The 13326-nt window shown below is 42.0% G+C and overlaps 1 protein-coding gene across 2 annotated transcripts in view; it reads left to right on the top strand.

Moving 5' to 3' along the window:
- GLI3 (GLI family zinc finger 3) overlaps positions 1 to 13326 on the top strand; it is a 284602-nt gene that overhangs the window by 182079 nt on the left and 89197 nt on the right. The gene's annotated exons all lie outside the window — the stretch shown is intronic.

Here is a 13326-nt window from a genome sequence, read left to right on the forward strand (position 1 = left end):
AGGTAGGGTGTGCTATACCTAACAGGGAACCTCCATTTGTTGACAATGTGCCTGGAAGTGGTTTTGACTTGAAACTTCCCTAAGGAGGACCAAAGAGTTTTTCAGAGATGATTGAACACGCAATCTGTGATGAAAATTATATGCAGTGTAAATGCCCATATAGACACAGAAGCGCTTCCTTAAGGAACTGGGGAAGGTCCCGAGCCGTGTGGCCAGGGCCTGGTTCTGGTTTCTTGGGATCCTTTATCTTCTTGCTGGTCCTGGTTCGAACTGAGCTCTTGGTGTCAGATCTTTACGAGCCCTTGGAATGGCTGCGTACTGCGGGGCCCAGTCTTTCTGTGAGAGTCTGTGTTCTCTTTGGCAAATACCTGCATCCACTCTGCGGGATCGCGGCGCTTCTTTACACGGGGAGGATTTGTTTGGAAGGTGGGAATTAAACCTCTTTTGGCTACAAGAGGCCCTTCCTCCTTGGAGTGGGCTCTGAAAACAGATCCCCCAGGGAGCCAAAACACAGCTGTTGGAATACTTCCTGTGTAACACAATTAAACATCCCTTACAAGTAGGACTGGATTACAGCTTTGCTGAGTAATCGCCTCTGAGCATTCCTCCTCTCCACCCAATAGAATGTTGGTGACATTTGCCCATGATAATGCTTCTTTTCCGGGTTTCAAAGTGTAATTCCTGAAAATTCCAACCTAACTCGATTCCAACCTAACTCGATTGGCTTCGGATGAGCCTCTGTATAAGCTGTTTTCACAATAAATATGTGGGCCTCACTCATTTCCATCTCGGCTCTGCCACAGATCCACTGGGTCCTTGAACACGGGCCCTGACCTCTCTGGGTCTCCTTGTTTTCATCTGTGAAGTAAAACCATTGGATTAAATGATCTTTCAGATGCCTTCTAACATCCCACGGTTATGGAAAGTTTAGGTTTGTTCATGGTTTTTTTCCTTAGAAGAGGAATCTGTGAAAACATCCTGGCCCTGATACGTACATGCCCACATGCCAGTTTTTTCTCCTACCCTCTTTCCTCCTGTGAAGATCTGCTGGGAGAGTCTTGCACAAACTCTGGTTGTACCTCCTGCTTTTTTCCCCACACTCTCTAGTGATGCCTTACACATCCCTGGGCCACCAGCGCACAGGGCGCCTTGTGTGCCCCGTGAATCTGTGAATGTTCAAATCAATTCCCTTTGGAGTGAAAAGGTCACTGGAAAATCATACCGTCCTCGTTGTTTAAAAGCCTCAATAATGCTAAAATATAAGTGCATTTAAGCATGGATGCACATACTTGTATTTGTCTTGGAGTAATTTTCCTTTGTGATTAAAATTATAGACTTGATTTGAATCCAGCTTGGGTATTTACTATCAGATTACCTACTCTGTCCAAGCCCAGTTGAATTATTCAGTCCCACGTGAATCAAGTATTCAATGAAGGAGCAAATGGATAGCACGTAACACAGCCTCTGGCACGTCATAAGTGTTTGACAAATGGCGGAATGACCGAATACGTGTCTATTACCATATTTAAGCCATCTATTCTAAGTTCATCTTTTCTGCACCTTTTAACATCTCTGAAATTGGAATGTATCTTACAGTCTGTTGTGTTTTACGATTGCTACTGGGAAGCGGCAGTCATGAGGAAGTTTCAAGTATCTCTTTTTTTAAATTTAATTTAGTTTAATTTTGTTAGTTTCAGGTGTACAGCAACAGGTATCTCAATAAAATTACTTTGCCTTAGATTTTCCTTTTTGTGCAAGTACTACAGTGATATATGACAAAGCCTCTGTCCGAATAAGCCTGAAAGAGCTCTTTTCATAAGTATAAAGTAAAAATTGAAGGTGATAAGGAAGAACCATCCTTCTGAGTGGTTCCTAAAATAATGCTGGGTCTTTAGATCAATAGCATCTTAGCTTTGATGAAATACAGTATAGATCATATATATATTGACTGTGTAGGTTTGTAATCAACAAAAAAATTATTTCATCGTCGAGGATTTTTTTCCCCCAAGAACCCAGCTGATTTTCCCTCCATGTTGTAATAAAGGACCCAGTTGCAGACTGTAAAGTTAAAATGTAAAGAGAGTGTTTTCAAAATGCTCTTGCTGCCTGGATCATACGAAATGAAAAAGGAGGCCAACTTCAGCCTGAAAGGGTATAAAGCAGGGAAGTGTGTGTTGCCTGCTGGTTGTGTTGGTGTATTTGTGCAGATGCATAGCACAGGCTCTCAGAGGGTAAGACTTCATGATTAATGGTGTTTATTCTTGACAGAAGCCTCCTTTATTTATCTGCAATACAGTTTAGCGATTTTATCAGGCACCTGAATGAGAAATATTCAGTCATACCAATATTGCAGTGTAAATTGAGTAGAGTCACTTTTTATTCTATCTTTCTGCCTTATCACCTGCACAGTAATTTTCTAGCAGAGGTTTGATATGGAAAGGCTGGATTTAGCTGTACTTGACACAAAGCCTCTTCAATTTCCCCTAAAAGTTCAGGCTGCTCTTAGAAATGTGTGTGTGTCTGTGTGTGTGTATAATATATAAACCCTCTCTGTTATCCAAGCAATTTCAGGATATGAAAGAATAAAGATAAAATGCACAAACCTGGATGGGAAAAGTGCTGTTAATATAAAAACATCTAATAGCCAAGAACTCACTGGTAAAAGCTCCTTTAGGGTTTAAGCTGAGGCTCAGTACCGAACCGTTTGCATGGCTCCATGGTCGCGATTTTTGCTCATCCATCATCATCCAAATCCAATCAACATAAAGCCAGACGCTTTCATTTCTCCAGGGAGAAATATGAAAGTTGAAGACCAGAGTGGCCAGGGGCAGGGGGACATCAGTCGCAGTGATGATGGCAATGCCATTCAGAAGAGGGAGACGCAAGAGGGAGGAGATATGGGGATGTATGTATGCGTATAGCTGATTCACTTTGTTATAAAGCAGAAACTAACACACCATTGTAAAGCAATTCTACTCCAATAAAGATGTTAAAAAAATAAAGAATAGAATGCGGAAAAAAAAAAGAGGGAGCAAAAGACGTAGAAACAAACTTATGGTGACCAAAGGGGAGCAGGGGGAGGGATAAATTAGGAGTTTGGGCTTAACATATACACACTACTATATATAACATAAATAACTAACAAGGACCTACCATATGTAGCACAGGGAACATATACACACTACTATATATAAAATAAATAACTAACAAGGACCTACCATATATATAGCACAGGGAACATATACACACTACTATCTATAAAATAAATAACTAACAAGGACCTACCATATATAGCACAGGGAACTATACTCAATATCTTATAATAACCTATAATGGAAAAGAATCTGAAAAAGAATATATATATAACTGACTCAGCTGTACACCTGAAACTAACGCAACATTGTAAATCAACTATGTTTCAATAAAATTTTTTTTAAAAAATGAAAAAAAAGAGGGAGCAAAGAAGGAAAATGAGACTCAAGTGAAGTGTCACTGAATGTTCAAACTAAACTTTATTCAAGTTACAGACTTGGTAACATAAATTGTCAAAACTGCTCAAAGGCAGACGGAAACAAATGGTTTGAATCATAGAAAACATTGGATTTTAGGACCAAAAGATACTTTAACCCTGGTGGGCGGAGTGGAGATCATCTCATCCAGATCCTCACATTTTACAGATGAGAAAAGTAAAGCCCAAAGAGCTGTCTTCAGAAAGGCTGTGGTCCCATGCAGGTTCTCTGAGGGTAACTGAACAGGTGATTTCCACACATCATATAGATATTCCCAGTAAGTTCAATCCATCCTTACTTGTGGTGTCAGAAGACTTGCTTTCATGGGGAAGAACAGAGTGCAGCAAGAGGCTGTGTGCTTCCCTTTCCAGTGGCCAGACGGATCTTCAGCCTCTCGTGATGTCATTCCCTTTGCCTGGAGCAAAGTTCTCCGAAGCCAGGATGACAAGAACCCTAGGACATTGCTGTGTCCTTATGTAGAGCTTAATGCTTCTTTCCTATGGAATGATATAGACAGATTGTTCCCCCAGGATATTAGATCATTAGATATACACCTTTCATATTTAACTTATTTTGGAAAAGTTTGACACCCTCAGTTTGTAACTGAAAGTGAGGTCTGGCTGCTCACTGCTCAAAAGCCAATAAAGAGGCAAGGTGGTGGAAAGGAAAGTTTGCTTTATTTTATAGCCCTTGAGAAGGAACTAAAAGTCCTTGACTACGCTTAACGACTAAATTATTATTATTTGGTCTCCTTTGACTGCTTTCCTTTGTTTCTCCATTTTCTCACTTCTCTGATTAAACTTATTTTTTGGCTAAAGTTTTCCACAGACAAAAGGCAGGCAGAGGACATGGGTTGGGGGGCGGAGCAAGGACCATGGGGTCCTGTTCCATTTCCAGAAGGGTTAAAAGTCTAGAATATCAAGAAATGTGTCTGGTATATAAAGTCTTGATCAACATGAAGTAGAGTCTCACAAGATCTAATTCCAGTTAAATCTAAAGAGCATGGCACTTTAAAAGGGCCTCTTATTTTCACCTTTACTAAGCCAGAGGCCCCTAGCAAACCGGGGGGATCTTCTGGAGGAGAGCTATTTAGATAATAATAGTTCCTTGATGGACATCTCTGTTTTCACTTAAAATAGGGGTGATTTAAAGCATGAGGGAAAGTGTGAGTCAGAGGCATCTTGCCAAGGATGATGAGAGACAACCCAGTAAACACTCTAGTCTGTAGTTAACAGTCGTCATAATAATTACAAGGATTGTGATGATGATGGTCCTGGAGAAAAAGTCCACACCAGCTCCTGTCCTGGAAGACACACCTGAGCTCAACGTGCCAGACTGCTGTTGATAAAGGATTTATTTGAGCTGGTTCTTGAAGTAATGTTTACAAAAATCAGTTAAAACAGCAGCCTTATCTCTCCTTGGGTCAGCATCCCAGATGCACCTGTCTTTGTTATAAATGTCCTCCATACCATCTATAAGAGGACTCAACATGAAGCAAGGATTAAACTGTGGAACCTAACTTCCTGTTTCTAATTAATTATGTCCACTCATATGTCCAGCTGGGAGGCTTCTCACTTAAATCCTGGCTTGGGGCTCTTGAGATGTTTTAAGTATCTGTTGACGTTAAATGGTGGAAGCACAGGCTTGTTTGTTTAGTTAATTAAATCAGCAGTTCTAATTGAATCTTGTGTACTACTTTACTGTCCTTTTTCCTTATTCCTGGCGGGTATACCAGAGGGTGTCATAGTTGATAGAATTCTACATTATCAGAAAACGTTAACACAAGAAAGAAAGAAAGAGAGAGAGAGAGAGAGAGAGAGAGAGAGAGAGAGAGAAAGAAAGAAAGGAGGAAAGAAGGAAAGAAAGAAAAGAAAGAAAGAAAGTAAAAAGAAAAGAAAGAGAAGAAAGAAAATGTAACACTGAGGAACAAACGCCATAGGACCCAGAGATTTTCTAGATGCTGTAATTTCATGAGACTCAGTCCTTGGTCACTCCACACTGTTGTGTTTCAACATCTTTCTGTTTTGAAGTGTGTTTTCTTCTTGGAAAAGGACATTAGTTTGCCATTTTGCCTGCTGTTTGGGGGGTATTGGTAATTCATCAAATTCCAAACAATTCCAATCTATTAGAATCAGTGGAAAGTTGGCAGGAATGTCAGAGAAATCAGACTTTGAAATTTTTGTCCCTGCACCACCACGTTTTCTTTTTTCATGGCAGTGAAGTTACAGAATAGTCATGCCCTTGAATTTACTTTCAGGGGGAAAAAAAAAATCCCATCCATTTTACTATGGTCAGGTAAAGTCACTAATCTCTTTGCTTTGTCCAAAGAGGATCGGGGGGACCCTCCTAGATGACACCAAGGATGTCAGGAGAGCTAAACCCAGGCCGGCTCCAGAACTGAGGAAAGGAATGCACAAGGATGCAATGAAAGCAGCGTGGCTTTAGCCTTGACCACCCAGAGCTCTAGTAGCAACAGCAGCAGTAGGAATGAGCGTGTTGGTCATAGGGGCCAACATTTACTGAGAACTTACCACGTAACAGGTCCCCGGCTAAATGCTTTATGTATATTTTCTTATTAAACATTAAATAGTACAGCTCTTGGGCTTCCCTGGTGGCGCAGTGTTGAGAGTCCGCCTGCCGATGCAGGGGACACGGGTTCGTGCCCCGGTCCGGGAAGATCCCACATGCCGCGGAGCGGCTGGGCCCGGGAGCCATGGCCGCTGAGCCTGCGCGTGCGGAGCCTGTGCTCCGCAACGGGAGAGGCCACAACAGTGAGAGGCCCGTGTACTGCAAAAAATAAAAAATAAAAAAACTAAGAAGGTCATTCTCAAATCCCTTGAAATGATGTTTCCCCATTAAAACAAATATTTCTCTCCCTTTCTCTCTCTCTCTCTTTTTTTTTTTTGTTAAAGAAATCAACCATAGCCCTTGAATTCTCCCTCTAAGAAAATATTCAGCCTCTTAGCATTAACGTGTACATTAAGTGATGTCCCTTCACCTTCAGTGGCTACTTCTATCCAAATCTTGTCTACTCTTGGCAGCACAGTTCATGTTGCATATTTTACGTAACCAGACTGCATCCTGGAAGGCTCCTGTTGATGCATTTTGACCCATCAGATAAGACTTGTTCTATATACACTTTATGTGTGTGTGCCTTCGCCTCCCCCCATTTGACTATAAATTCTTTGAGAGCAGGGACCAAATGACCATATATTATGTTTCTTGAAATCCCCCAAAGTGCTAAAATCATAATGGATTCTTAGTAAATGTATTTTCAATTAAATGTATATCGAATGAACATCTCATTGAAATATTCATCTGTGTGGTTATACATGTAGCTTTTCAAAATTGAAATCCAATATGGTAAATTTGTAAAAGGCCTAGGTCAGTTAAAAATTCATGGGAAATACTCTTTACCTGCAGAGAAGATGAAAATGAGATTTGAAACGGAACCATCTTATCAGCTAGCAGTTTCCCTGGCAGTTCCATGGAGCAGATATTTCCAGAGGTGTGGACAAGGTTAAGGGCTCGGAAAGTGATAGTAGAGCCTCCAGGACTAGGAAAAGTTTGAGGAGGTTACCAGCCCTAGCCTGAAGGTGCAGGCAGAGGACAAGGGCAGTGAGGGCTAGAGCCAAGGAAGAAGGGTCGCACTTGGGGAGCGGGGCCCTTGCGGGGAAGAATGAATGCCACCAGCAGAACTGTAACTAGTGGAAGGAAGTGAGGGGAGTTCATACCCTGACTTGTCTCCGCTCTGCCGCCAGTTCCTGCCGGTGCATCTGCGTAGCGGAATCCCGAGGGAAAGGGAGCCTGCTGATTCAGACCACAGAGTGCAGCCTTCGGGGCATGCAGAGGTTCCGGGGTGAAGGCTGGCAAAGTGGGAAATAACCAGCACACGCATGTGTACATTGCAGGGGCGCGTGATGATTCTGGGGCAGCAGTTATCCGAAAACTCACCTTGAATAGAGAAAAAGACCAAGTTCAGGACTATGCAGATTTCCAACGATGTCTAGCGTATGAGCCACGGACATTTTTGTTATTTGTTTCTGTCGCTGTATGGAAAGCAACATGTTTTATTACAAATTTGGTTTATTAGAACTGTGCTTATTGAGTAATTAATTAGTTGATTAAAAATACATTATAAGGGGTAGCTCCCCTTTGTTGTCTGTTAAGCCACTACTTGAGTATGAAGAGTGTGTACTTTTTATGGAAAGAACAAAATTAAACAAAAATTAACTTATGTAGAAAAAAAAACCCCAGCATCTCAGTCTTCTGGTAGTTGAAGCTCTCATGCGTACTGCAGAATGCAAGGGGTATGTGTACATTTCCAGTGTTCCAAGCAACATGAAAGCGAATTGTAATAATCCAGCCTATAAACCTTGTTTAATGCTCTCATAATGGGTAATGCAAGTGATGGAATACTGTGATTTTAATCTTGGCATTTTAGTAACCCAATAAGATAGATGAAAAGGCAGTAACAAATTAGATTATATAATGATATTTCATTTTAACTAAGAAGTCCAGTTACTCTCTGCAATACATGTTATTTTTGTTTTTAAGTTTATCATAGTATAATGTTTAAAAGGCTCCAATAAGAATCCTCTACTCTTTTCATTGTAATCTATTTTCATGACCTTATAAAAGGATTAATCCAAAGTTAAATTATTTCCACAAACAAACATAAACTTTATATTACTTTATTGTCTTTGGGGAGAACATAAAAATAATCCCCACCTGCTTTCTTGTCTGAAGCTATACTTCATTTATCCATTGGGCGATATGGAAACAAAATGGCAGCCACACCTTGGGTCTTCATGGCCTTGGGAAGACAGAGAGGTGGAAGCAGTATAGGGGACGTTATCCCTGGGTGGGCAGGCCGGGGTCTTAAATGCATGAGCCAAGATGCAGAGGTCATGGAACCATAGCTCCTCCCCTCGGTGATGCTCTGGCCACCCAGACAACCCTCTACAGCTTGCACATCTTTTTCCTAGACAGCAGTTTTATGATTTAGCTTGAGGGGGTCACAGGCCTATTTCTATACTCTTTGGCTACAACATAAACAGCGTGGGATCCCTGTTCTTGGAGCAGTTCTAAATTTCAGTGTTCTTCCCGGAATGTTTGTTTGTTGTTTGTTTTTTTTCCTCCATGGTTTGTGTTTGTCTTCCAACCACGGAGCCACGTATAGCCCCAGAAAAGAGAGAACCGAAAGCTACAAAGGCAGAGAGAGTCATGAGAGGCCAACAGTAATCTTCAATTCAATCTCTGTGTGTATCTACTAAAATATAAACCGAGAAAGTGACACCTATAATTTTTTTTCCTCGTGCGCCTGTAATCCACAAATGAAGATGTTTAGCAAGCTTGACAAATATTTACCAGGTCAACTTTAGGATAGTTTTTGAAATGATATATGTCATTTATATGGAAAACTTGGTGACTGCCTTCCTGACATTTCCCACCTCTTCTTTCTTCAATAGAATTCACCCCTCTGGCCGTCAACTTGAATGGCTCTTTCTTCCAGCGGTGAATACACATCTGCCTATTAAATATAAAGTCTTCCCTTTCAGATTTGCTTTGCAGTTAAAAGCAAAATAAATGACAAATGATCTGGATGCCAAGAATTTGGAAATGACTCTGTTCGGTAAGGTTAAAAGCAGCTTTATTGAAAAATTGTAGTTTATGTATGTTTACATCCATGTCAGGTGGCTGCCACGGCCATTGTAGTTCAAGGCTGGGTGCTCAGCTTTGATGACTTAGGAAGCCATTTTTGTCAGTCTTCAGTGCTAGAGGAGGGTCATGCTAGCCCAACTCACAAGAGCCTGATTTGGAGACAGAAAGAATAAGTCATCAACTTTCAGTGAGAAATTGAACAGCAAGGAAATGAGAACACCAGTCTCCAAAAGTCTTGCTATTTGGACATTTGTTTGCTGAACTGAAAACAGGTGACACACAAAAAAGTTGATGGATGGTTCTTACAACCACCAAGAACATCAGCGGCCACCACCATTTACTGAGTGCCCTTTGCCGGTGGTGACAGCAGCCCTGGCAGAGAACTGTCATTGTTCCATGTTGTGTATAAGGAAACACGCCTCAGTGACAGAGTCAAGGATGAGCCTGAGTTCAAGTCCAGTTCCTTCAGAGCTCTTGCATTTAATGATAACTGAGTTCATGTTCTTAACCACCTTGTGTGGTTTTATGATTTTGAGTGGAGGTCCTGGGAACCCCGAGGAGATGCTCCCGGGATACTGACAGGTTGGGGAACAAAGCAGACAGGTGTGTTTCCACCATACGATATGCTTTGAAAAAAGGGTTCCAATATTTCAGTGTTTGAAAACCACATAGTATGCTATATTTGCCATCCCTCATATGCGTGTGTGTGTTTATGTGTATGTATGAGTATATATGTACATATATACATTTGTCTCTGTTGTATATGTGTATATATTAGGAGTGGAATATATTAGTATAGTTTGTGAAATAAGTTGTATGCACGTATTCAGCATTTATTAGATACTAGGCTCAGTACATGAGGCTTTAGTTATATTCACTTGCCAAGACCCCCAAGAGGTAGGTATCCTCCCCATTGGACTATTTAGGACAAGAAGGGGGTGAGTATCACGGCCAAGGTCACACAGCTGCTGTCCCATCCACGTCGGTTCCCCTTCAGCCCTGAGCCCTCCCATCGTACCACTGCTCTGATGGTCTGACTCAACTGTCCCCAGAATTCCTGATGACCGTTCCCTGAATGACCCTCGTTAGACATTTTCCTGTTGTATCCTGGGGATGGCTGGCCTTGGACTACTAGATGGTTCTTTTCTTTAGGGCAGTTGATATCTTGCAGCTTTCTTTTTTTTTTTTTTTTGAATTGGCGTATAATTGCTTTACAATGCTGTGTCAGTTTCTGCTGTATAACAAAGTGAATCAGTTATACATATACATATGTTCCCATATCTCTTCCCTCTTGCGTCTCCCTCCGTCCCACCCTCCCTATCCCACCCCTCCAGGCGGTCACAAAGCACCGAGCTGATCTCCCTGTGCTATGCGGCTGCTTCCCACTAGCTATCTACCTTACGTTTGTTAGTGTATATATGTCCATGCCTCTCTCTTGTTTTGTCACAGCTCACCCTTCCTCCTCCCCATATCCTCAAGTCCGTTCTCCAGTAGGTCTGTGTCTTTATTCCCGTCTTACCCCTAGGTTCTTCATGACATTATTTTTCTTAAATTCCATATATATGTGTTAGCATACGGTATTTGTTTTTCTCTTTCTGACTTACTTCACTCTGCATGACAGACTCTGTGTCTATCCACCTCATTACAAATAGCTCAGTTTTGTTCCTTTTTATGGCTGAGTAATATTCCATTGTATATAATGCCACATCTTCTTTATCCATTCATCCGATGATGGACACTTAGGTTGTTTCCATTTGCAGCTTTCTTAGTTGCATTCCTGTCTGAAAGCATGTCCCACCATCTCGTTGAGAAATAGCTGACTCCATACCTTCCCAGCATCATCTCCGGAGGGGAGGGACAGGCATGCGTACGACATTCACCAGAGTGCGTGGAGTTTCCTGACTTCGTCTCCAAATCCTGGAGGGACCAACCCTCTTCTCTGCTGTTGCTCCTGAGGGGTGTGGAAGGGAGGATGGAGCCTGGGCATTCCTGCTGGGGAAGATGTGTCCAGATCTTGATTCCTTACTCATCGACTAGCTACCCTCAGTCTTCCTGTGAGAACAGGTCAAATGAAAGTGAAAGGGGGGAGGCAGACATCAGGCTTCCACAGATCTGTGAGGAGAGAAAAGCATCAGCCGTCTCCTGGCTTCCCTGCTTCTTTGGGACTGGTGAGCACCCCAGCCCGATATCTATAATCTTCATGCTGTTCTAAGTGCCGATTTTTTTCCATCCATGATTCTTCAATGGAATCGAGGCTTCTGGGAATATTCTTACCACCATGCTCAATTCTAGAACTTGAGACAAATTACAGGTTCCAATTTTTTGCCTAACGAAGAAACCAATTAGCAATGTCATTGCTTCACTGATTTTTAGTTCATAGTGTTCAGACCGAGTTTCTCGTGGATCCTAAGAAAAGCTCGTCTAGGAGGTATCATCTCATGGATGTCTTGAAATGTCTGCTTTTTTATATTTCTGCAGCACCTGTCTCTCATCATAAATCTACAAATGAGCCTGTTACTTGATAATAATCACTTGCGAATCGGATTGGAAGGATTGATTTTCCTTTGTGGTAGAAAATGAATGAATGAATTCGAGCGTCTGGTGTGCTCTAAGGTAGTGACAGGTCTAAATGGAGCATCAGATTTAACCAGTGACACAGAGCTAACTTATTTTGTAGTAAAGATCTAAAATAGGATAGACTCATAGGTCTTGCCAATTTCTATTTAAGAACAAGGAATTTTTACTGATTTTTGAGTGGGTATGGAAAGCCTCAAGTTGTTTGGAAAAGAAATAGCTATTTTCAGGTGGTGACTTCTCACTCTGCCAACATGTAAATTTAGAAAACTCTGGATTTTTATTTTATTTCACCCAAAGTGACATCTGAAGAACAAATAAAAAGCCTCTTTTTTTTTTTTTTAAGTTCAAAACGAAAAAAAGAGTAAGAAGGAACAAGTAAGAAAATCCTCTCCCTCCCGTGTGTTTTAACCTCTTTGATTTTCTACTGAGAAGATTCATGATCTGAGCTTTGGGTTCATTTAACTCAGTGCCCTTTGAGGAGCTGGCTTCTCCCAGGACTCTGTTCTGACGGGGCTGGGGGCCAGAGCCCAGCTGCAGCTGCAGGCTGCATGTGCCTTTGCTTGGGAGGCGGGATGAGAAAATGTGTTTCTCCTCCCTTTCCTTTCACTCCTGAAGCCAGCGCCACAAGAGGAGTTTGCAGTTCTCAGAACATCCCTCTCTATCACGGTCTCGCCTTTTTATGGCCATATTCTCTGTGAATGAAAAAAGGGAAAGTGCAAGTGTTCAGCCCGTCAGAGCCAGTTCACTGGATTATCCACACAAAACGTTTTCTATTAGAGGAGGAACAGGGCGGCGAGGGGGGGCGTTCCACAGACGGGCCGTTCTAGAAATGCCTGTCCCTGGGGCTTGGGGGTGGCTCTGGGGAGGGAATTCCCTGGAGTGGATGAGGTATGGTGGCAGCAAGGTATGCCTTAGCGTTTATTTTCAGCAGCCAGAAGCTTACATTCTACCTTTGCTCATTATAACTAAGGCATGAGATTGATCAAAACCCTGACCTTTTCCAACTTTCTAACCCCAGGAGCACTTCATTACGGATTGTTCACTGAACGCGGCTGATCAGGAAGCCAGCCACATGCAGAACGGCTATGAGAGGAAGCTGCCTCCCAGGGCTGCTGCTCACGGAGCAGGGGGGCTGCCTTCAAAACAGGGAAACCCATATCTGTGAAACTGGGTTTGCTCACAACCTCAAGACCCAGAACACTCAAGCTGGAGCACCTATGTACAGAGTGTCAATTTCATGTTTCTTACAGACTTTTGCAATTAGTCTCTTTTCTCGTTTGTAGGCATCTCTGCCACGTGCATGCACAGACTCCCAGACCGGAAGAATCTTCCTTCCTTTCTTTCTCCATCCCTCCCTCCCTAGCTTCCTTCCTTCCTCCCTCCCTCCCTCCTTTCTTTCTTTTTCTTTCTTTTCTTTTCTTTTTTTTTTTTTTTCATGCAGTACCATGATGGTGAGAGACACGTTCAATGGTAAACATTGGTAAATGTTTACATGTTAATGGTAAAAATTAACATTCAGGTCAAATGGAAAATAGAATCGCAGCTACTACTTTAAGCTCAGATGCCTGTTTAGAAT

Source organism: Monodon monoceros, unplaced genomic scaffold (genome assembly GCF_005190385.1).
Source record: "Monodon monoceros isolate NGI ecotype Baffin Bay Population unplaced genomic scaffold, NGI_Narwhal_1 Super_Scaffold_2, whole genome shotgun sequence".
Classification (NCBI taxonomy): Eukaryota; Metazoa; Chordata; class Mammalia; order Artiodactyla; family Monodontidae; genus Monodon; species Monodon monoceros.